At 38.1% G+C, this 25,248-nt stretch overlaps 1 long non-coding RNA gene across 1 annotated transcript in view; it reads right to left on the bottom strand.

Annotated features, from left to right (window-relative positions):
- Positions 1-5,925: 5,925 nt before the first annotated feature.
- Positions 5,926-25,248, bottom strand: part of LOC135987116 (uncharacterized) — a 28,532-nt gene continuing 9,209 nt past the window's right edge. The window contains exon 3 of the long non-coding RNA XR_010605967.1: positions 5,926-7,954. This is a non-coding gene — a long non-coding RNA (uncharacterized LOC135987116). The remainder of the gene's footprint in view (positions 7,955-25,248) is intronic.

Here is a 25,248-nt window from a genome sequence, read left to right as displayed (position 1 = left end):
TGTTAGTAACAAATAGTCATCGAACAGCAGCTCCTGTGGATAGTAGGTGGATCAGCATCTCAGCATGTGCATTATCTAATGAAGCTGGCTGATAATTTTAGCATGTCATTCAGAAAAGATCACAAAATTCAGATTGTGAGGTTTCTGTGTAGTGCTCTGACTTGTAAGCAGACTAGCAAAAGTAAATGATATCTGAATTGTGTAGATTCCTGTTATCTTGTAAAAGCCTTTCAAAAAAAAAAAAAGGAAAAATAAATAGTTTAAGAGTAGTTAAAGGTTATTTTTGACCAAAACTTTTAGAAGAAAAAGTACAGTTCTTCCTCACTAAATTGCAAGAAATATTCTTTCCTGTCCCTTCTATCAGAAACAACAATGGTGAAACCTAACTAAACTGTGTCATGAAGAGCCTTTAACAAGATTTTTAAGGCCCCATTTTCACTTTATCAGAATAGACAATATTCCTGCAGGAAATGCCGAGATTGAATGTGGCAGAGTGTACTTGTAAATGCAATTCCTCAGTTTTATTCAGGAAGTCGGAAACTAGTTTGTGGGGCTCCACATGAATGAGCACAGGAAGGAGGAAAGAGTGGGGTTCCACAGAACTGAGCACCAGAAAACAATTTTTTTCAGACATAATTGGTACCTAAGGTACCAAAAGTACCACATTTCCACATTTTTTTCCCATAACAGAACCTTAGCACAAAATACCAGTGCCATGCAACTCTTTTTTTTTGAGAGTGACCTGTTAAATATTAAATTATTTTTGATATTGTTGACAAAAAGAAAACACAATGCCTGGAGGAAAAAGTAAAATCAAAATCCCCCAAAAGGTACTCTCTTCTTCTAATTATTTGTATTTTTATGCTAATAGACTGAATTTTATCCCCTAACATCTAATTCAGTGTTAAAATTTTGAATGTTGGTAATGTTGGCTAATGACAATGTGTTTTTGTTTTTATTGCTCTTTATTTTGAAATGGTTTAGGCAATCTTTGGGGCAGATATTATTTACCACACCACCTAGAAAAATCTGTTTCAATGGAGTGGGTAGCAGGTTTTCATGTCCAGTATCATAGAATTTCATAATCAAAGGGGAACTACTCAATAGTCAGTCTCACTCCTGTCCTGGAATAATCCCAAAGCATATCCCCCTCAAAACCATTTATCAGCACATAAAGGAGAAGATGATGATTGGCTGATGGAGTGATTGACCAGTATGGATTGATCAAGAGTAAAAGTGGTTGCCGCCTATGATGAAATATTAGGCGTATCTGTTGATCTGTGGATTAAGTGGGAGAGGTGGATGTTGTCTGTTCTGATTTTAGCAAGGCTTTTGACATGGTGTCCCAGAGTATCCTTGCATCCAAGTTAGTATGTTACAGTCTAGATTAGAGGTGTCTTAGATGGGTAAGATGTGATGTTGAGATTGTATGGGGTAATGGTTCATACTCTGCCTGGATGCTGGTCACAAGTAGAATGCTATGGGGTTCTCTCCTGGGACCTGTTCTGTTTAACATCTTTATCCATGACCTGCAGGAGGCAGTGGAGCGCACTCTTTATTCAGCACTTTTAAAATACACATTAGGTACACTCCAAATACATACTAGACTGCATCTGGAGAACTCCCCCCAGTTTTAGGCCTCCTTAATATAAGAAAGACTGGAGTGAGTTTAGCAGAGGCCACCAAGACGGAAGGGGTCTGGAGCACTTGTCCTGTGAAGAGGGGCTAGCCTTTCAGGGGCATTCCTGAGAAGAGACCACTTCGAGTGACTGAGAAGACAAGCGTGTTCCTGGAGGCTGTATATCCAAGAGGACATTTCTGAGAAATGAGCCAGGCTATCTATACTGAAGTGCATGCTGGGATAACTAGAGATGATGGTTTTAATTTAAAACAGACTAAGTTCAGACTGGGTGAAAGGAAAATAATTTTCACAGTGAAGGCAAACAAAAAGTGGAGCAGGTTGCCCAAAGAGGCTGTGCAGTCTTCATCCTGGGATGTTTTCAAAGCTCAAATGGATAAAGTCCTAAGCAACCTGGTGTGGTCTCATAGCTGACCCTGCCTTGAGCAGAGGGATTGGACTAAAGACCTCCTGAGGTCAGTTCCACTCTGGATAGTTCTGTGAGATTCTGATTCCCAAATACTCCTTGTGGGTTTAGGTTGATTTGTCCCATTGACTTTGAACAGTGAATTTACTCATTATTAGTCACTTACAAAAATCTAACTGATCTTGCATGGTCTCAGGCCAAGCACATAGGTTACTACGTGAACTGTACCCTGCCCTTTCTGCTAGACAACACACAGAAAAGCATTTTCACTTCAATTCTTTTTGATACTTTGAAAACAATTTGGGCATTATAACAAACTTGGCCTTTGTGCTCTTGAAGAGCTGAATTTGCAGAACAAAGAAGTGCAAAAATCAACGAGTTCCCGTTTTATGTCCATGACCTTTTATTTTTGTTGCATCTGTGAATGAGCTAGATAAATCAGGAAAAGCTTCACTGGCCTTAGCGTTATGTGCAAGAACACACAATTATGTTTTTCAATTGGTTTCATTGTCTCTGACTGTATCATTCTTCTTTCTTATTCTGTTGATGTTATTCCTGTATTTTGAGGTCCAATGTTTTAAGTTAATCAGTTCAAGCTTTTCTGTTGTATTCTAATGCAGTCTGATCTTTCAGTTTTCTATTTTTAATGGAATTACCTTGAGTCACTTCATTTAGAAATTTCTTCCATCTAAAACCTAATTTTCCCGTAAGTACTAATAAAAGTGCAATTTTAAAACTGTGGATAGTTGAGATATCCTCTAGCTAAAGACATTCTTTAGAAAGATTTTCTCTTTCAATTATGAAATTAATGTTTAGTTCACTTTCCATTAAGAAGTCACGTATGTTTTGTTTGATTTTGGTTTTGGTTTTGGTTCTGTTTGTTTGTTTGTTTTTATAAGTACACCTTCAATATCTCTTACTCCTTTATTTTTTTATTTCTTAAGAAAAGTTGCTCCAGGCATATATACATATATATATATATATTTTATTATTATTGTTTTAGTAAAATACACTTCTTCATCAGATAATATCACACTCGTCATCAAGTAATTTTTATGAGCATCATCACTGGGAGTTTAACATGAATGTACCTTATGTTTTAGGGGAATTACATATTTCAGAGCTAATAATGGTAGGAACTGCCTTGGCAGGCAAAGAATCTCATCACTGAGAGTTCACCAGGTGTTCATAAGGATATTTTCCTTATGGGACAAAGAGAAAATTAGAAAATTAGGGTTTTTTTCAAATGAAAAGTTTGCTGTTTCTTTAATATGAATTGGAAGTGCAGCAGAACCCAGGCCCACACTTTTTCCTGTAAATAACACAAGATAGTTTTCTGGCAAGTAAGAAAAATATGTTGTGGGAAAATGGGTCTGGTTGTTAATTTTAAACAGGAATCACAGTCAAAGCTCCCCTGAAAGGCCTTCATTTTTCTGGGTCATTTACTTTTTTCACAAAGTTTTGAAATTCAAAAGAGAAACAAAATTGCAATCAATTGACGTATACTTTCAGGGAGTTTTCTCCATCCAGCAGCAACTACTTTTGTAAAGATACTGCTGAACTTCGAACACCTTTTCAAAAGCAGAAATTAGAAAAATTCCAATCATCCAGATAGGTAGAAATTCATATGGAGGATGGAAATTAATCGTAGCTGGTTAAAGATACATCAACATAACAAATTCAGTGGGTTCTAGTAAGAAATGAGTAAACAGAGACCTATGGTGGGAAAGAGAAGTCTACATCATTTTAGACAGCTACAGGTAACCCTAGGAAAATACATTAGATTTCACACTAATATAAACTGCATAAAATAGTTGCATCCAGCTGAGAAACTGATGATGGAATAAATCTAAAAAATTTTTATCATGTTTAAAAAAAATTTAAAGCCTTTTTGTTTTCATAATTATCTTGTGGGGGTTTTTTTGTCTTTTCAACTAAAGTTAATTTTATCTAATAATACAAGGTTTTGTCAAAACATCTACAGCAAAGAATGAGAATCATGTGACAGTGGAAAGAAGTGAAAGACCAGAAAACCTCCCCACAAGTCATATGGAGTTTACCTTTCATTTTACTGTGTTTCTGAGGATTTAGGATTGTCACTAGAAAGAGTTCTGCAAGTTTTATTTGATACTGAGTGTGATTTGATCTTACCTACATCAACTAACTTCAATTCAGTAGAATTCTGCCCACTTCAGTGGCACAGATCTCAAGTGATTTCATTTCTCATTCACTGAGTGATAATTGTCCCAATCACTCTATTTTTAGAACTTTTTATCTTAGCACATGCTCCATAAATATCTGATATAATAATTTCAAACCTTTCATTCTCTAAAGGTTTGTGTTTTCAACTTTCTTTTAATAATATGACAGATAAGGACTACCTGTTGATAACCTGGTTTCCTCAGATCTGTAACAGATCGAGAACCACTGACCTCATCATTACCAACGTAATTGATTATTTTCTTGAAGACTTGACTGAAATTTCATATGTACTTAACAAAGTTACTCTACTGGTTTTGTGTTTTTGGTTGGTTGGTTGGTTGGTTTGGTTTGGTTTGGTTTGGTTTTGTGAGGGGTTTTGTTGCTGTTGTTTTGCGTGTGTGTGCTGCTATCTGATGACATTTCTGATATTAAATAATAGAGGCATTTTTCCTCTGTTTTAAAACAGTGGTCACTGCAGAAAGTGTTGGTAAAATTTCTAGAATTAATTCTACAAGGAGAGTCTAAAGTCTGCTTATTTGGCAAACAAATTACAGCACAGAAAATATATGAACTATAGGCTGCTTCTCAGCAACAGGTGAGTAATATTCAAAAACTAGGGTGAATATGTATATTCTTAAATCTGTGTATTACACTTGTGCTTAACTTCAGAGCAGAAAAATACCACTTTTAGAAATACATGAAATATTTCTGTATCTGCCTAGGCAGGTAAGTTATTGATATTCAATGTAATGACATTATACAGGAGGAATGAACTCACGATTTTCAAGTAATAGAGCTAAAACTTTGGGTCCTTTCCAGTCCAGTAGAATTTTTTATTCAATTTCAGTGAGACCAGGCTTTTCTCCAGTGTCTATCTCTTGTTTGTTGTGCAATCCTTATTGAATCAACACAGCTTGGTACCTGACTTTGTGCACATTTAAAATGCTTACTGCATTCTTACCTCTTTCACACAGGTGATACATGCCCAGTTAAGTTTGGACTTAACTGGGTTCCTTTAGAGAAAGCTGCTACCTTTAAGTAGCTCTCTCCAGACAGGTAGAATCAGATTGACAGATTTCTGTATCTAGTCATTTCTTGTGACACAACCTCACCTGAAGCACATCATCTCCTTGGGCACACGACTGAATGCCGTCATTAATCATTCACATTAGTCAGAGACTGAGGTCACCCTTGCTAAGACCTAAATGTCAGCAGAGAAAATTCCACAGGCCTAATGGAACTTGCATTTAGAACAGTAAGGTCTAAAAAATCTTCTGATTCTTGATGTTATGGATTTTCTGTGTCATTAAAAGAAAAACATCCTCTAACACTTAAACACAGTAATATTTCAAGCCCTTTTAGCTAAAGTGAAATATATTGTGTTTTGTGAGTATATATTAGTTGCTGTTAACAAATATTACAAATTATCTGTGTTTTAAAGCTAAAAAAAGAAAAAGTTGAAAAAGGTGTTGAAAAAGTAGAGAAAGGAGAATCATGGAGAATTAGTTCTTGTGGATCAGAGAAAATATGCATGGGTATCTCCAAACCTTGTGCATACCCATAAACATATTTTTAGAATGCAGTGTCTCATCTCCTATATCAATTATGCCAATCAAAACTGGACTTGCTGATCATTCAACATGTATTTCTGTAATATATAAATTTAGAAAGAATACAGTAACTAGTCATTTATTACACTAACAAAACCCCTGTTATTGGTGCCAGGAATAACTGCACATTTTCAGCAAGAAAAAAAGAAAGGAATTTTTTTCCTATATAAATAATAGATAAAGAACAACAACAAAAAAAGCTTAATCCACCTATCTTCTCTCCAGGGAAAAATAAACTCCTATAAGCCTAATTTGTGTAGAAAGATCCATTAGGCAGGAAGTTAGTAAGCCAGAGTCTGTCCTATGACTCTGAAGGGAATAAGTTAATGTTGGGAGTTTGGTGCCTTAAATAAGAAATTGAGGAAGGAAGAAAGAAATTTCAGCATTTCATTATTTATCATTAGCAATTTGCTCTAAAAACACTCTGTCTGGACATTTTACAATACTAGTGTATAAGCTGGAAGAACACTGAGTGTTATAATAAAGCTGTTACTATGATGAGGCTACTTTGAGACTCCCAGCACTTCCACCTTGGTTGTGTTCTGCATCCCCAGGGGCTTGCAGAAGTGTGTCATTTTAATACACACCAGGAAAAAAATAATCGGGTCTGGACTATCATCTGTCTGAAGGTTAGATTCTCAGTTGGATTATGCTCAAGGAGATTTCTATGCCTCAGAAAACAGTAATCTTTTATATTCTGGATACAGGTATGGCTTTTCACCACTTTTATTCCATTAAGCACGATGGTCCATGCTGCCACATTTCTAGGCACAAAACTACATTTTGAATGCCTAAAGGAGTTAAGACACATCTCCTTCCAGGACAGCAAAATGTGAAAGTATTGGGATGCTGTGGATATCCTGACACACTGTGTGTGCAACATCAGTGTTCCTGATCTTAACAAAATGCATATGAGTAAGGTCTGGTTCTCACACAATAAGCTTATATGATTGTTCTTGTTTCTGTGCCTGACTTTGAAGTCAGTGTGGACATATAGAATCACAGAAACATTTAGGTTAGAAAAGACCCTTAAAGCATTGAGTCCAAGCTTAAACCTAATGCTGGCAAGTCCACATCAAGCCATGTCACTAAACACTACATACATATGTGTGCTTACAAGCACACGCAGCTCCTAATCTATTTGCCACTGAAGACAATGCCAACCTTGCCACTGACGGTAATGCTGGCTGATGATGTATACACGTACACTTATGTTCACTAGATCATTTACACTGGTGTTTGCATAATACTTATAAGATGGCTAGTGTCTGTATTTTCTAATTCTTTTTGTCATTGCCTTTCTTCCCTTTCAATTAGGAAGTGGAACCTGAAATACTATTTAATGCAGAAAGATCAAGTGGGAATGGGATCAAGGATCATGAGGGAGAAAAAATAAGATCTGGAAGAACAGTATATAACAGAACCCTTTTTCTTGTAATGTGGGACAGGTTTGTCTAATCCAGCAGAAGTCAAAATCCCTTAGGTATTTTGAAAATCCCACTTTGTTTGGCTCTGGCAAGTCTGTTCTCACAGATGGGTCTGACATGCTGCTGATTGCTTGTAAAGAACTTAGGACCTCAAAACAAACATGCCTGATACAAAACTTTTGTGAAAATTACAGAGCTCAGATTTCCTGGAAATGCAGCCACAACGGTACATAAAAGAGCAAAGGACTAAGGATATGATACAACTCTCATCGAAGCTACATGAGGATGCACCACTTCTTAAAAACACAATGGCAATCTGTTCATGAGAGATTCAGTGATGCCTGTATTGCAGATCAGTTGTGCAAGGATGACTGTGCATCTTAAACTTCTGCGACATAAATATAAAAACCCACAAAATGGTCTTTGATATTTGTTGTGGATTGTGCAGCTGTTTAATGGGTTTATTTGCAGTTACTGTACATGATGTTCCTTCAAAAAGAGTAGACAAGGATGTAGAGAGGAATGCTCGTTGTTTTTCTTTTTTTTTCTGCCTGTTGCACACTGGGTCACACCAGGAATTGCCTGCAAAGGTGGGAGCAACTTCTCCGCTGACAGTAACAGGGGTCCTTCGTGAGAACACCACTTCAGACTGTGAGGTGAGGTGGGGAGACTGAAAAGGAAGGAATACAAGTCATCTCAGCAAATTAACTGTCCTCAGCAAAGGCAGGAATTGTCTCAGCAAGGAAGATCACAGAGGACAGCAGGATTCAGACATACAGCCTGGCCTGCAGAATGACAGCTATCACAACCTAATGCTCAGAACTCAGAAGTTAGTCTGGAAAGTGTTTTGTAACCTAGAAAACCTTGAAGTTGTTAACTTGAAACCATGGTGGGGAAAAAATGCACTGCTGCTGGACACAGAGTTATTCTGCATTGTTGTGTGCTCAGTGCCGAGTCTAAAACCTATGCATTGTGCCTTCCATGTTCTTTTAAATATAGATTATGTCGGTATTTGTATCAGATTATATCCTAGCGATGAAGTCTACATTGTGGCAGGGAAGATTTCTCTCAAATGTTGATGTGAATACCAGCTTTTAATTATCACAATACCCAAACCTCTGCTGTAAGGGCTAGCTATAGGGAAGCCCCACATATTTTAAGTGTAACACACAGGACTTCATTCTGTTAGTCCTTGTACGCTGGTAAATTGACATTATTTTCACTGGCATAAAAGTAATAAGGAGTGAGGATTAAGGATTAGCAGGAAAGATGGAAAGCTTTCCTAAGGTTTCTGTCTGCTATACTATATATATATTTTTTTTTTATGCAAACCTGCCAAGTCTCAAAGACTGCTGTTACTTTCTAAACTTTATGCAAGATGAGTCCGCAAAAATGGTACATGTTGACCTTACATAGCATGCACTGTACCGTAACTCTGAGCGTGCTCAACTGGGCTGTGAACTGCAACCCGACAGTCATTTAATCACTTTTGAATCGTCACTTGCTGACATTTCCATGGCAAACCATAGCAGTACAACCATAGAGCTGTATTGTATTAGTCTAACCCACCTTAGCATTATTCTCAGTCAGCCAGCACATAGTGGCTGCACAGCATTAAACAGTCAGCATCATGTAGCATCGTATCATCTTGATCCATTCCCTACTGGCAACAACATACTCCTGTTTATTCTGCGTATTCACAGTTCTGCAGCCCTCAGACCACTCTGTACTGAACTGCATACACAGTCTTGTGGCTCAACAGTATGTCTTCTTATGTGCTTCTCTATCAACCCTACCCCTTGCTCAGAAAGTGACAGAAGACAACTTCTATTCCAATACTGGTTAACAGCATGTGATGATCCATATGTCCCAATGTGCCCCCTAGAACAAGTAGCAAATTAGTACTTAGTGGCTCGAAATGACTCAGTTTGCTGATTTAAACAATATGTTCCCACAAAAATACAGGAGACATAGAAATATGGAAGGGCAAGTTAATTTTCTTTTTGAACATTTGTTCAATCCGAGTGTTTCAAGTTCTGATTTCCCTTTCATTTGTTTTTAATATCAGAAGCTTGCAATTATCCTTTCGTTATATTTTTTTTCCCTCATCGTTTAGGCTAATCCAGTTTAATTCGAATCATTTCACAGATACCATTGCATTTCAAACAGCACAATGCCACAAAAAATATACTGTATGCCTAAGCACAACTGAAGGTTGGAGAATTATTTGCCTTGTGGGAATTACCACACAGGGACAGATAAAAATAAGAACTTTTAAACAGTTTGGGCTCTGGAGAAAATGTACTCTAAGCAGCTTCCATAGAAGGAATGGACACCTGCTCTGAGGCCAGGAGTACTCCTGGGTTACTGTAGGAGTTGAAAGATGGTGAGGGGTGAGTTTTTGTTCTTCACAGATTATCACAAATGCATTTGATAAAAGCTTTTCAGTTTCTGGTAGAATCCATTTAACTTCAATGTAGACACATATTTTTACCACAGGATATTTTCCATTTAAGATGAAAAGTAATATGAGGAGTTTTGCCCTTGGAAAAGTTAGTGCCCTCAAAAAAAAGCTTATAATGCTCAGTGATTGTTTCTTGGGGAAAAAAAACCCACACAACTTTTGGGTTTCTTGCTGGAAAATAACTTTTCCTTTCCTTATGCAAAACTTCTAAACATAAAATATCATCTTCATTTACCAAGACAGTTATTTAGACAGATGCTAATATTTTGACATTTATTTAGCATCTGTTGTTTAAAGAAAAATTATATATATATATATACTGGGAAGTGAAGCTACTCGGCAGCCCCATGCCCATAGCATGGAGAAGAATAATTTGAATTGTTCCTAGACTTCAGCAACAGCTGAAATGTTGTTGTGGGCTGCCTGTGGCAGACCACAGGCATTACTTCACAGCTTGTCTTTCACAAGGCATAACCACTAATATCTGACAATGAGAAACTAAGGAGAAAAACATGTTTCTAACTAAAGAAATAGTTTCACTTTTTTTGGTGGCAGAGCTAATTTAAGAATTTTCTCTCCCATCGCACTGAAATCTCTGGCTCCCTCAGCTGGGATGTGGCAAAGTACCAGAATAAAACTCCAAAGTAAAAAACACATCTTGACCTCCCTTTTGGTAAACTTAGCAGACGTAGCTCCTTTTGTTTCTTACTGGTTTTGTTGCAACATTTTATACTTGTCTTGCATATATACCTGTCTTGCATATGTTATTTGTTTGGAATGAATAACACGTCAGGCAATCTCAGATGATTTCAGGTACCTGTGATATCTTTTTCTTTCAGGGCTATCAGCAAGTCAAAGTTGACTAATCTCAGAAGGTCTTTGCAAAGAACTTCTTGCTGTTAATTATTAGTAAGCAACATTTGTTGCAACATTTTATACAAATACTGTACACAAAACAGTGTGTAGATGGAGCCATCACCTCACCTACAAGGTCCAGAACACAAGTCCTCTCTATATACATAATTTTCTTACCCATCATTCTATTATACCAATAATAGCTCAAGACTACAAAAATAGCTTAAGGTATATACTTGGAGAGGGAACCTGAGCCTTCTTAATTCCCTTCTGTACCCTTTCCACTAGATTGCTCTACCGCACCATGATGTACAGTCCCAATTAAGCAACTTCTGTTCCCATTCAGTAGAATGAATCAATGTTCTGAGATATGTCCCAGTAATATAGATGTCGTTTTAACTGGTAGAATAGCTCAGATCTGACTTCTTAGCATGAGTAAGTATCTTTCCACTACAGCACCTGGAGTTAGAGAGCCCCAGCCATCTCCTTACTGTGATTACTCTGCCACATTAAAAAGTTAACTCTGAAATCTAGACATTACTAGTTTGTTTGAAATTAAGCAACCCAGAGTATACTCTCGTACTCGCCCATGTGAGATTTTTCCTGTTCTGTCACCAGGAAAATACAAGATGTTTAGAAAAAATAAGGATGAAAGTTGAAAACATCTGCTAAAAGAAAAAAAAATAAAATGAAAAAATATACTGCAAAAGCATGACCATGCATCTTCTTTTTCCCAACTGGTGTTAAGTAGAACAGAAGCCCTGGGCTCTAGGTACTCAGTGTCACTTGGAGAAAGGGGCTTTTGTTCTGGCTTTGCAATGGTCCACCTCTACTTCTGGTTTGGAGGTACCTTTATTCCTCTATATGGAACTAGGCATCTCCATCGGTCTTGCATTTAGACCCAAAGTCTTTTTTTCCATCATATAAATTTCTGTAAATTGACCTCCACTGTGAAAAATTTTTACAGCTTCCACATGTTTACATTCTTGGGGTTTTTTTTACCCCATGGTAAACTAATAATTGATGGCAATAAGACCTGTCTTGTTCCCTGATTCATTTTTGCAGGTAGTTATCACGAAAAAAGGATCAAAATACAAGAATGTTCAGTATACCACATGTATATCTTTTAGACCATAGTGCTGATCTCAAACTTAGGAAATGCATTTCCACCTTTTGACTCTTTCCATTGCATTTCTGAAGGGGAACAGAGGAAACAAGCAAATAAACAAAAGATTTACTTGTATCCCTGACTCCTTTCCCCGAGCTCCTTCTCTCTCAAGTCAGCCTCAAAATTATCTCTAGAAAGTGTCAGGAACCTGCTCAACACCACTGCCAAACAATACAAGTCCATAGGATCCAGAACAGAGTTTTTCTCCGGCAAAAAGCAAATACATTTGTGGTAAGGATGACTGGGTGGAGGAAAGAAACAGCAAAAATGAAAAGAAAATTGCAGGGACTGGAAACTAAGGTTTGGGACAGAAAGATTAGAGTTAAAAGTAGATTAAAACCAAGAACAGAGAAGGAAAAGGTGGGCATATTGTTGGAATAAGAATTGGAGTAATTTTACTGAATAACTGTTGGTTTGTAGTCATACTTTGGAGACTGGCAGAAATGCAAATCACAGTTGCAGTATGTAAAGAGGAATGATGAAAGAAGGCAGGAATATTTGAGAAAGTCAAAACTTGAGTGACATCCAAGACTGTGCCAGGTGTTTTCCTGTCTTGCATATGTTATTTGTTTGGAATGAATAACACGTCAGGCAATCTCAGATGATTTCAGGTACCTGTGATATCTTTTTCTTTCAGGGCTATCAGCAAGTCAAAGTTGACTAATCTCAGAAGGTCTTTGCAAAGAATTTCTTGCTGTTAATTATTAGTAAGACAGTAAACATATTGACGTCTCTTTTAATAGTGATACATACAACATAGCATGAGAAATGGGAACAGTTCCTTTAAGAAAAGAAGGACAACGCTGTGGCAAGTATGTGGGTGTGAGTGACAGCTAGCAGGAGGGCTGGCTTGTAGCTATGGACCATGGCAGCTACAATCCATGAGAAGCTTGTTTAAGAAAAAAAGAAAAAGAAAAAAAAAAATCCAGTATAAACAAAGTACTCCTTAAATAGCTGAGTTTATGATTAAGAGTGTAACAAATCTGGAACTTCCAGTGAGACTATTTGTTCCAGGCCATTTAGAGGAATGCAGCTGAACAAGCCACAGAATGGAGGAGACAGAATTTGTTGCCTGAGATGAGAGCTGGCAGTCCTAGCACTGACTGTAGCCTCGGACATCACAAGGTGCAATCAAGAAACTGTAAGCTGTAATTTCATTTACTATTGCCTGCAGCAGGACCAGTCTGACCTTGTTTCTACAAAGGTTAAAAGAAGAATTCCCAGGTTTCTCTATCTGGATTTTCAAATCCAGACTTCATTCTGACAAACCACATACCTTATAAAGAACTAAATGGAAAGGCAGTGTGAGTCTTGTTAATGAGAAGAATTTTGTTATTTTTCAGACTACAAGAGGTAGGATGATCACAAGTGACAGGAAGACACTATAGAGCAATGATTATGGGAACTGAGTTGTTACAGTCTACTGAAAATGGAAGCCCTAGACAAACAGCCTTGGAAAATTTAAAACCTGGCAAGTTCCTGTTTAGAGGATCACAGGATTGCAGGTGGCTTGGTGATTCTGTACAAGAAAGCACGGTGAGATTTTTAGGCTGGGATATCTAATGGAAGCTTTCATTGTTTTGAACACAAAGCCATTTATCTCCATTAAAAAAAATAGCTCTAGAATCTGAAAGAACTGAACCGGATTTTCTAGTATATCCAATGGATCACCTGGAAAGGTTAGTTTTCCATCACAGCATACAGAATCCATATTTGGGCCCAAAATATCAGGTTCATTTTTTTCTGTTATGCTTTTCCACTTTTGTTTTTTTCTCATATGTACCATCAGAGTATTAAAGCTGACATAAACCTGTTCTTAAAAGATGGAAGTTTATATGAAGAACCTTTTTTTAAAAAAAATTTGAACTTTGCCTGTAGTATAGAAATGGAGCAATAATAAAAAAAATAAAATAAATAAAACCACGAAAAAATGAAACCGCTTAAGGCCACTCTGTGTAAACATAATGCAATCTGTTTATAAAGAGAAAGAAGCAAGAAATTACCACCATGGAATAAAATAAATTACTAAAGCAAATATAAATTAGCATCTTGGATGAACAAAAAAATGAAGCTGCTTGATAACTAGAAATTGAAATGGTTTGCTCTTGAAGAAATAATAATTTCAGGAAATACTCATAATCATTTCCCAGACATTGTGAACTATACATGAGGCTTGTAAAGGTGTTTACAGATTTTCTTCAAAAGGTGTCAGTGGGAAATTCAGCTGAATGGTGTGATCTCTTCTACATGCCTCGTAATAATCCACAACAGTTAAAAGAAAACTAGGTGCAAGGGCAGCCATTGCTAATGAAATGCAAGAGCTGTAGTCAAGTAGACAAAAGGTCATCAGGTAAAAGAAGAGTTTCAAAACAGATCTGGTAAACAGGTAGAGGTGTTAATCAAGGCAACTTTCAGAGTGTCATTAGCAAATGTTCAGTTAGAAGGACCTTCAGATATAGCACTGAATACAAAGAAAAGCTACATATAAAGAACATTTTTCAGAAGATTACTAATACACACCAAGCAAGACTTCATGGTTGACAGTAATGCTGACGGTTCTCTGTGTCCTAGAATCTGACTGAAGAGTGGATTGAAGGAGAAGTTGCTATGGCAAGTGAAAGAGAAAAACACAAGAAAAAAATACTTTGCGCATTCATTTCAGTGATAGAGTGTAACATTACAGGACATAGATGTCTTACTTGTCAGTGAGTGGTAAAAATGTGTTTCTCAGAGTAGGATACTAGACTTACTGAAGAATGCTAGCTATTAATTTAACACTGGATGCAGTAGTAGATTGATCTGACATCCTTTGGAAAAGGTTGGACTGAAACAGGAATCCGTTTGTCATCCTGCACCTTGAGGCAACTACTAAGATATGCATTCACAGGCTGGTAAACTGTGGGGAGATTAACTCCTGTGGCCTTCAGTGTCATGGATAGTGCTGTTACAGTGAGTCAGTAAATTGTGAACATCCATTTTCAACAATAAGAACACTTCAGATCAGTACTTCAAAGCTCCTTGCAGTGATCCTGACTGGGGTCTGCCTGCCCAGGGGACAGCTCTGCTGAAAAGGTCTTGGTGGGCAGCAAGCTGAGCCCGAATCATCAGTGAGCCCTGGCAACAGTGATGGCCAAGAGCATCCTGTGCTCTATTAGTGGGAACACAGCCAACAGACCAAGAGAAGGGACTATCCCCCTCTACTTAGCACTGGCTGCCTCCATCCTTGCAGTTTTTCAAGACTGGACTGGCTAAAGTCCTGAACAATTTGATGTGATCTCATAGCTGACCCTGCTTTAAGCAAGGGATTGCACTAGGAACCTCCTGAGGTCCCTTTTTGCCCTTACTTATCCTATGATCCTACAATCCTAATAAAGACAAGAGATGGGATGATAATAAAATAGTCTTTCTTGAAAGTCTCTGTGTCTTTCTTGTTGGGATCCGAAAATAACCAGCACCTCCTGGTACAAAGCACCTTACAAGAGCTGTTATCATACGGCTACTTCTCAGATAATTGTGAGCAAGAGAAGACCAAAAAGCTCTAAACCAGTTGATTTAGAGTTTCTCTAGTCCCCTATTTATGGCCTGCCCAGACTCCAGACCTTGTATGTGCCCATTCTTGAGTAAACAGCCTGAGATCAGCCCAATAACAGTACGAGGAAAGTTTTTTTGTCACTTCCTGCAGATCAAGATCTTTAATCTTTTTGGAGAAAAGGGAAACAAGAGGCTCCAGTTTGGACATAGTGTAATAGGGAAGGATTCAGAGATTGTCTCTTTGCTATTTACAGTTTGTAATGTCACTCTTCTAATCCATTCAATATCAGCAGCCCAGCTAGGTGGTTCTAGATGGGTCTGGAGGTGCTCAAGATGTCAACTTCACTGCAACATACAGTCTTGGCCAGCTGGAATGATAATATTTGGATGGCACAGGGCTGTGCAACAGGCAGAATGGATGTGGAAAACTGTCCTGAGATCTCCACAAACTCTCAAATGCCAAAAACAGCCCAGGAAGAAGCTAAAAGGCATTAAAATTAGAGATTACATGACTGGCAGATTTATAGTGCCAAATAAAATCAATGACATATTGAACTAGGGAAAAAAAAAAAAAAGGGAAAAGAAAGGGAATCTTTGAAGTCAGACAATTTCTGTAAGAGTGACCAATTTTGTACAGCTCTGACCGTGTCCTGAGATGCAGGATGTAGGATCTGCAGGGCTCACTTGAGCTGCTAAAATCATTTAGGAAACTAGAGACTTACAAAAAGATATGTTTCACTTGGGAACAGAGTAAGCAATAAACCTAGTCAGACATAGTGTTTTGGCTTATGATGTGAGAGAACACACAACATTATATCACAAGAGCTTATGAACGTGTGAAGCAGGAAGCCCAGATATACTTAGCAAACGTAAGTATTATTTCCCCAACACCAACTTTCTTTCTAGCCCCATTGTTTCCTGATTTGATTATGTTGGTTTGATTATGCCCTGAAGCACAACAGCCATTCCCCTTATAAGTGATTTTATCTGTGGTGACTCCATATAAACATGCTTTTAATGCTGTTAAATGGTTGCATATCATGTGGCAATTCCTTACATAGGTTATTTACACAGTTTGTAAACAAATGCTTTCTTGTGTTTCTTTCCACGCAATTACTCCTTCTAGTATGCTGAGGTAAGTAAAAACAGAATACCTTATTAACCATTATTTTATAGATCTCATCTAGTCATTTCAGTTTACTAGAGGGTTTCCCTTGTCTCCTATTTTTGTCACGTACATCCCCTTATAACTCCATTTTAATATTATTCATTAATTTGTTTGAAGTGACTAGGTCAGACTTCCATGTTAAGGCTTGGCAATGTTTAAGACATTGTCATAGTCTTTCACATGGATCAGTTTTCCACATCAGTGTTCAAATTTATTCTTTTTCCCAGGTAGTTACTAAGTAGTCTCCTAGAGGCTGCACAGACTGGAATCTGTTTTTAATGAGGTTAACTTCCTCAGAAACAAAGTTTCCTAGAACATTTGCAGCCTACTAGCCTAGTTTTGTAAATCGTGGATTAATCTTAATTTTTGGTTATATATTTTTTCGCTCTCTTTCCTTCTTGTATGATGAAAAGGAACTTTGTGGGTATATATAAAAAGGCTATTGAAGGCACCTAAGTCTGTGGATCGTGTTCTAGTGTATCTCGTTTCAAGGAATTAAGCATTCTCACTTTGGAGGTTCATTATCTTTTACCATGTATTAATATCTATTTAGTTCCATAATTGCCTGTTAAGTGCGTTGTTTGAAATGCTTTCTGAAGTCCAAATAAAGTAGTTAGATATCCTTTACTGGCTATTTAGCTGAAATATTACCAGCATTATTGCCCATAACAAACCCATATGATTTTAACAAGGCGATTTATAATTCTTCCTCCAATTATACTTCCAGGGTTCCTGTTCAGATCCAGTGTGTTCATTTTTGGTGGTACATTAAAGGTTGTCACTGATATAATCCTTCAAATTTGTCACTGATTTTTTTTAACTACACACAGCTCAAATATTTAACTGTTACATTCTTTCAAAACTATTAGATAAAAGCTGGCATGTTATGCCATGGATGCTCTATGCTGTAACATTAATAATTTAGAATCAAATAATCATAGAATGGTTTGGGTTAGAAAGGACCTTCAAAGGTCATCTAGTCCAGTCCTCCTGCAATGAGCAGGGACATCTTCAACAGGATCAGGTTGCTCAGAGCCCCATTCAGCCAGGCCTTGAATGTCTCCAGGGATGGGGCATCTGCCACCTCTCTGGGCAACCTGTGCCAGTATTTTACCAACCTCATTGTACAAAATTTCTTTCATATATCTAGCCTGAATCTGCCCTCTTTTAGTTTAAAACCATTACCTCTTGTCCTATCGTTACAGGCCCTATTAAAAAGTTTGTCTCTTTCTTACAAGTCCCCTATATGTATAGAAAGGCTGCAATAAGGTGTCTCCGGAGCCTTCTCTTCTCCAGGCTGAACAACACCAGGTCTCTCAGCCTTTCCTCATAGGAGAGATGTTCCAGCCCTCTGATCATTTTTGTGGCCTCCTCTGGACCCTCTCCAACAGGTCCATGTCTTTCCTGTACTGAGGGTTCCAGAGCTGGGCACAGTACTCCAGATGGGGTCTCACCAGAGTGGAGTAGAGGGGCTGAATCACCTCCCTTAACCTGCTGGCCCCACTCCTTTTGATGCAGCCTCAGATACGATTTGCCTTTTGTGCTGCAAGCACACATTGCCGGCTCACGTCCAGCTTTTCGTGCACCTGTAGCCCCAAGTCCTGCTCTCAATCCCTTCACCCCCATCCTGTATTGATACTAGGGGTTGCCCCAACCTAGGTGCAGGACCTTGCACTTGGCCTTGTTGAACCTCATAATGTTCACATGGGGCCACTTCTTGAGCTTGGCCAGGACCCTCTGGATGGCACCCCGTCGCTCAGGTGTGTCAACTGCACCTCTCAGCTTGGTGTCATCCATAAACTTTCTGAGGGTGCACTCGATCCCACTGTCTATGTCCTTGATGAAGATATTAAACAGTACTGGCCCCAGTATGGATTCCTGAGGGATACCACTCATCATTGATCTCCATCTGTACATTGAGCCATTGATCACTACTCTCTGCATGCAACCATCCAGTTTAGTTCCTTGAGTGTCTCTTTCGTTGTTTCTGTGCTTAGTGGGGCCTTAACTTTATGTGAAAAGATTAGCCTCCATCCTGGGTATCACTTTCAACAGAGAGAATCATGATATAAAATCATTGGTTCCTTTCATGACATTTCCTTATTTTTTCCACTTTGTTCAGATTCAAATCTCTTCCCAAGGTTTTTATGTGATTCATGAACTAATTATGCATTTATCATTCTAATACTTCTCCCAAAGGGTTATGGATGGCCCTTACTTGATGTCGACAATGCTTCTGTCCCTAAGCTACAGTGAATCATCTCCTGGGTAGACTGCAAATAAAACTTCTTACTGAAATACTCAGTACTTGATTTAACTTTAGAAAAGCCATTAACCTGTTCAGAAGGAAAAGAGCTCTTCTGTCTGTAATGAGCCTGCCCAAGTCTGGGCATCTAATCTTCTATATGTTAAAAACTGTGATTCATGTAAGCCTATAGAGTGCTTATCAGACCTCATGCAAGCACATGAGAATGTGCAAGTTTCCCTACAGAGTCTTCATCAAGTCACCACATAAAAATAGTTGAATAACTTTGGGTTGCTAAAAGGTGTAGAGTGAACAAATACCTAGGGATATTTCTGATGGGTTTTCAACTAGATTGTTCAAGTTGCTTCTTCAGGCTGAGCAAAGCTAGAATTATTTTAGAGCTTTCACTTCTGCTATTCTATCAATATTTCCTTGCATGACTTCTGGTACTACCTTTCAAATTCCCTGTATTGTTATACCTTGCATTTTGCCTGTCATAATTTACACTACTTTGTTTTAAATTTGAGACTGGTCCTTCTGCTGCTCTTTGTGGAAAAGAGCTTCAGCTTTCATAAACTGCCACACCTGCAGAGTGGAGGTGTGAGACCTTTATAACTGAATATGCAAACACTTAAACCCTTCCAAAGCTTACAGGTTTTTGCCATAAACCACCATTTTCTCCATGTTTTTGAAGGCCTGAAAGTGTTCTTGCATTGTGTAAAGAGAGATAGCTTTAAACTGCACCAATGGATGTTGTCTCACAGTACTGACAGAGGCCTCAGTAGATCAGATATCTGTCCTGAGCATCATCATGTCCCAGTCATCGCCAGCACAAGCTGTGCTCACATGGTGTTAGAAACAGCTGTTTGACACGGGGTAAAGCAGAGACCGAAACCTCAAGCAAGGCAGCACCAGCAGGTGTGATCACTGACTGCATAGCTCATCAGTTCCTGCCAACAGAAACCAAACAGGGTGATTAATTTTTACAGAAATTGGGAACTTGAATATTATCAGCTGGGCAGAAATTTCCATTTTGAATTAAAATGGAAATGATTTCAAATCAATTTAAAAGGAGGAAAATTGTTAAGATACTGGAAAGCAACAAAATAGATTCTAATTTCTTCAGATTACAGTGCTTTCGAAGTACAGAAATATTCCTTAATTCAAAGGAAACAGATGAACCGCTAGCTAAAAATGGCAAAAAACTGCCTTGACTTTCACGTTGGAAGGACAGTTATTTTCTTCAGTCTTTGCACGAGCTAAAATGAGGAATTTATTTTGTATTTATTTGTCTTCAAACATGTTTCTATTTATGGCCACATCATATGCTCAATGGAATCTTAAAATAGCGAAGCCGGGTTCACTGGATGACTCTGTGGATTGGCATGTAGAAGATGGCGAAGGCAGCTGCTCTATAACTGACATGGGGGCAGAATGGCAGCAAGGGAGCCTCATTACTGCCCAATGGGTGTTTTCGAGCTACTGTGAAAGCGTCTGGTCCTGTCCCAGCATAACATTTCTGAAATAGCCACAATTAATATTTGACATCCCTGTTGGGTTTATCAATTGAGAGGCTAAAGGCCAAATAAACGATGGTAAAAATTATTGCCTCTCAAATTTTGAGACCATGGGGATCAGGCTGAAGAATCATGATGGATAAGGACGAAATACTGCCATTATGGCCACCAGCAGCCCCCACACCATGTGAACTAATTACAATTTTCTCATCTTCAATAATATTGTACTGGGTGTGGGTGCCCGGGCACTGGGGGCTGCAGGGGTGTCTGTGGGGAGAGGCCGGGGCTGCCCTGTGCCAGACACAGTCAGTTCCAGCGGCTCCAACCACCCACCGCAGGGCACAGCCAAGCCCCCCAGCTGAGGTGGGGGCACCTTCGGAAAAAAGTATTGAAGAAAGGGAAAAAAAACCACTCAGCAGAGAGTGAGGGGGAAAGGGTTAGGGAAACAACCCTGTGAAAGCCAAGGTGGGAGAAGAAAGAGGGGAGGAGGTGCTCCAGGCACTGGAGCAGATTCTCCTGCAGCCTGTGAGAGACACCACGGCGGAGGAGGTATTTCCTGGCACCTGTGCGGGACCACATGGAAGACACCCACACCACAGCCCATGGAAGACTCCACACTGGAGCAGGTGGATATTTCTCAAAGGAACTGCAGCTTGTGGAGGACGCCACACTGGAGCTGGTTTATCCTGAAGAACTACAACCTGTAGAAGGACACACAGTGGGACAGGGGAGAAGTGTGAGGAGGAAGGAGCAGCAGAGGAGTTACGGACTGACCACAACCTCCATTCCTCATCCCTGTGCACCACCTGGGGTAGGGGAGGAGGTCAGGAATGAAGGAGTGAAAATGAGCCTAGGAAGGAGGGAGTGGGTGAAGATAAGGTGTTTTAGCTTCCCTCCCCCTCCCCCCACTACCTATATTTATTTTAATTAGCAATAAATTAAATTAATTTTCTCCAAGTTAAGTATTTTGTTTCCCATTATGGTTGAAGGTAAGTGATCTCCCCATCTTTATCTTGATCCATGAGCTATTCCATCTTATTTTCCCAGCTGTTGTGTTGAGGAGGGGAAGTGAACGAACAACCGGGTGGAGGTCTGCCAGGCAGCCAAAGTCAAGCCACCACAGGCAGCTCTCATGAACAATAAGTTCACGACTTTCTATTTTAAATAAATAATTTATCTTGTTTTGTTTTCTCTAATTGAAGTGCTTCTTACTCCTGAAAATAAAAGGCAACATTCTTACCTGCATTAGAAAAATTGCATCCTCAGAGTAAGCAAGCGCTAACAGAGGGCCAAAGTTATCCCCAGAAGACTGTTACAGGGTTTCTCTAGTCTACTAACTTTGCATGTTGTGTAAATGTAATTGCAGGCTAGTATGTGCCATCCCTTTTCAGGAACTATATCCAAGAAACTCTCTGACCTGTTTGAGGCCAACCATTTTCTGATGAACAGGATAACTCAGTTCTAACACCAACGAGACTTACTAGATTATGTACAACGTTGCCTTCTGCTTTCATAAGGAGATCTGTCAGGACTTTGTAGTTATTTATAAAATCCAACAGAGTTTTTGTGCTTCTAATCACATATTAGGAATGCACCTTAAATTTTATTAGAAGAGAGGTTGTTTTAGAGACCAGTTTCTCAAGAAGATCCTTTCTGATAAGCAGTCAGAGTGGAAATTCTCTAAGTACCTTTCTCTGCCATCTGTTTCTGGAAAAATTCTCAGAGCCAGCTCCAGCTTGCCTGGCCAGGTGACTTCATTTTAAAGAATGTGGGATCAGGTGATTAAAAAGATAGTGGCGAACGTGTGAAAGTAGCTTCAGGTGAATACTGACATATGTTTCATCTATGAATCAACACTCCAAGCTCTGTACACTGAAGGCATGAATAAGTCTGTATAAATAAATGAAATTAATGATGTTCTACCAAATATTAGCTTCTAAGTATTTATTTCTTAAAACAAATCTAATTTTTGTGCTTATGTTTTGATGAAATTCTTCCTCAAAACCTAGAGAAGACTGAGATTACTGATGAGTTAATATTGTATCTGCTGCCAAGAGCCTATGTGATCCCCTAGAAAATGGAAGAAATTACCGCAGTTTTATTAAAAGCAAGCGGACAAACAAACCTTAGCATTGCAATGGTCAGATATTGTAGCTCTCACAGCATTGTTTTTCGGTGCTCTGCTGTCCCCAAGGAAAGTACGTATTGAAATAGACGTCATTGGTACAGATGCTCAGCAGCTACTTCCGGATATAGTTAAGAATAGAATGTTCTGCAATAGTTTTTTTAATTGAATTACCAGGTGCATTTTTGATATAAGACAATATTTTCTTACAGTTCTGTTTTCCTTCGGAAAACTGTTCTAAGTGCTTTTTCTTTACCTTGTTTTTATTAAGTTTTTATAACTTCTATATTTTTATATCACTCTTTTGCAATTAATGTTGTGGATTTGTATTAACTTCTGTTGTTTATCCTTCTGCTTGAAAGAAAAAAAGGAGTTTATCCACTGACAGCAATAGCTTCATCTGAATATAAATATTTATGCTGAAAATTTATGGTGAATATTTGTCATCTTACCACGTGTTATGGTTAATTTATTCAGCTTGTCATACTTTTTTTTCCTCATCACTACACAAGCTTTTTCTATTCCAAATTTTCATTTTAGTTGTTATTTCCCTTTCTCTCTCTCTCTTTTTAAAACTTTATTGGGTAAGTTTTGTTTGTTTGTTTGTTTGCTTTTTAAATTTAGTAACTTTAAGGCTAATATTAAATTAGTGATTAATCCCAACTTTTTAAATACTTAAAAATAAATTTTAAATAATCCAATACTCAGTCAGACGAATATATGAAGAATTCTTTACAAAGTAATACTCTTCTGCTGGATGCATAATAAGAAATAAATAGCTCCCATACTGCCATTTAAGTGGTGAGGGTTTAAGAGTAGACTATTTTATTGACAGACAGGGAAATACTGATTGTGGCCAGCTGAATTCTGTGCTGTTTGAAGGAAAGTATTGATGTGAAAATTTTCATGATACAATTGATATTCAGTGATCAGTTTACTAGTACATCATTCTTTGAAAATCTGTAATTTTCTGACTCTCCTCCCACCATGACTTATGGCTGCAATAAATAAATTAATAAATATGAGCTTCAAGGGGGAAATGTTTGCCTCCCTTCAGGTCAGCAAGAAACCTTGTCCAATACTGTATACCAAAATCTGTCTGGCTAAGTACCGAGTAAGCATTAGCCAAGTTCCTGATATAAATTTAAAGTTGACTATCTCATTATTCACAAGTATGGAACAAAAGAAAAAAGCATGAACCATCTGAACTGTATTATTTCAGTATCATTTCACTGACTTTGTATATCAATATTTCAAGCACAGACTCATGAAGGAAAACTAAAGTTTACACTGAATCTGTTAAGTGGAGAGTAAAATTAACCTCTTAGAAACTGAGAATGGGAATATTGTTCACTGGTCAATTAGTGATGTTACATTTGCCATAATCCAGTCAACTTTTGAAGAAGACGTAATGCTGTAACTTTTAAAAGGATCAACAAGTAACATAAGTAGAAGGCTCATTAGAATGCAGAAGTGAGTTAGAAAGAATGGTAAAATAGACAACCAGATTTGTTACTGGGATTTAAAACTTTTCAAGAATTATTTGTCTTTTGGATGTAGCAACAAGTGTCAATATAGGTAAATGTGAGGTTAGATATGCTTTGAAAAGATACCGTCAAGTATTATGAGATTATTTCACATGAAGTCTGGAATTAACTAGAAAATGGGTCATATAATGATACCAGGTTAGGCATCATTAGCAAGTGTATTAATGAGCAGACTGTGAGCCTCTGTGTGTAGGTTTTGTATATTGCTAAGATCAGATCCTTGTTTACACTAGGGAACTTTATGAGAAATGGGAATCAGATTATCACCATAACACAGCCACAACCACTAACATTAACGTGGAGCTACTCTAGTTCTAATCTTCCTGTGATTTGTGTCATAGTGGCAAATTTTCTTATAGCACTTCTCACATGGACTTATTCCAACATGCCATATGAGGAAAGGCTGAGAGAACTGGGCTTGTTCAGCCTTGAGAAAAGAAGGCTTAGGGGAGACCTCATCACCATGTTCCAGTATTTAAAGGGTAGCTACAAAGAAGATGGAGACTCCTTGTTTACAAGGAGTCACATGGAGAAGAGGAGGGGTAATGGGTACAAGTTGCTTCTGGGGAGTTTCTGATTGGACACAAGAAGGAAATTTTTAATGATGAGAAAAATCAGCCGTTGTAATAATCTTCCCAGGGAAGTGGTGGATTCCCCAACATTGGACACTTCTAAGATTTAGCTGGACAAGGTGCCGGGCCATCTTGTCTAGACTGTGCTTTAGCCAAGAAAAGTTCGGCTGGATGTTCCTTGTGGTCCCTTCCAACCTGGTATTCTATGATAGTTACCTCTTTCGGGTTCTGATTTTTTAGCCATATCTGATGCTGGTTTTGTGGTTTTTGTTTTGGCAAGAGTAAAATAGTAATTTTTTTTCCTAAACAACTATATAGATATTTTAGTAAGCTTGATTAGTTCTGTCACTGTTTTTGCATCCTTATAGCTTATCTTTAGTCACATCTATATGAAGTTAACCTATGCTATATTTAGCATATTTATCTGTATGCAGACAGATATTTCCTCGAATAAACTGCCCAGACATTCTGAATATGACATCAGATTAAAAATATTGCGAACTGTGTTTTTACTGAGGACTGGTTGAAGTTATGTTGTTAGAAATTACTGGTACATAAAATAAATATTCAGACATTTCCCACTGGATTTGTTTCCATAGTGATGAGAAGGTTTTGATGTTAGCAACTCTGTGGATATTTCAGATTTGTTTTTTGGTCTGATTCCTAAAAACACCTTTTGGAACTAAGCTTTTGTATTCTGCTGGGATTATTCTAACAATACATGACAGCACAATCTGTGACCATTGCTCTTCAAAGACTGATATGGGGATGA

This window comes from Caloenas nicobarica, chromosome 3 (assembly GCF_036013445.1).
Source record: "Caloenas nicobarica isolate bCalNic1 chromosome 3, bCalNic1.hap1, whole genome shotgun sequence".
NCBI classification, from domain to species: domain Eukaryota; kingdom Metazoa; phylum Chordata; class Aves; order Columbiformes; family Columbidae; genus Caloenas; species Caloenas nicobarica.
The sequence above is the reverse complement of the archived record's forward strand: the minus strand, read 5'-3'. Positions and strand labels throughout refer to the sequence as shown.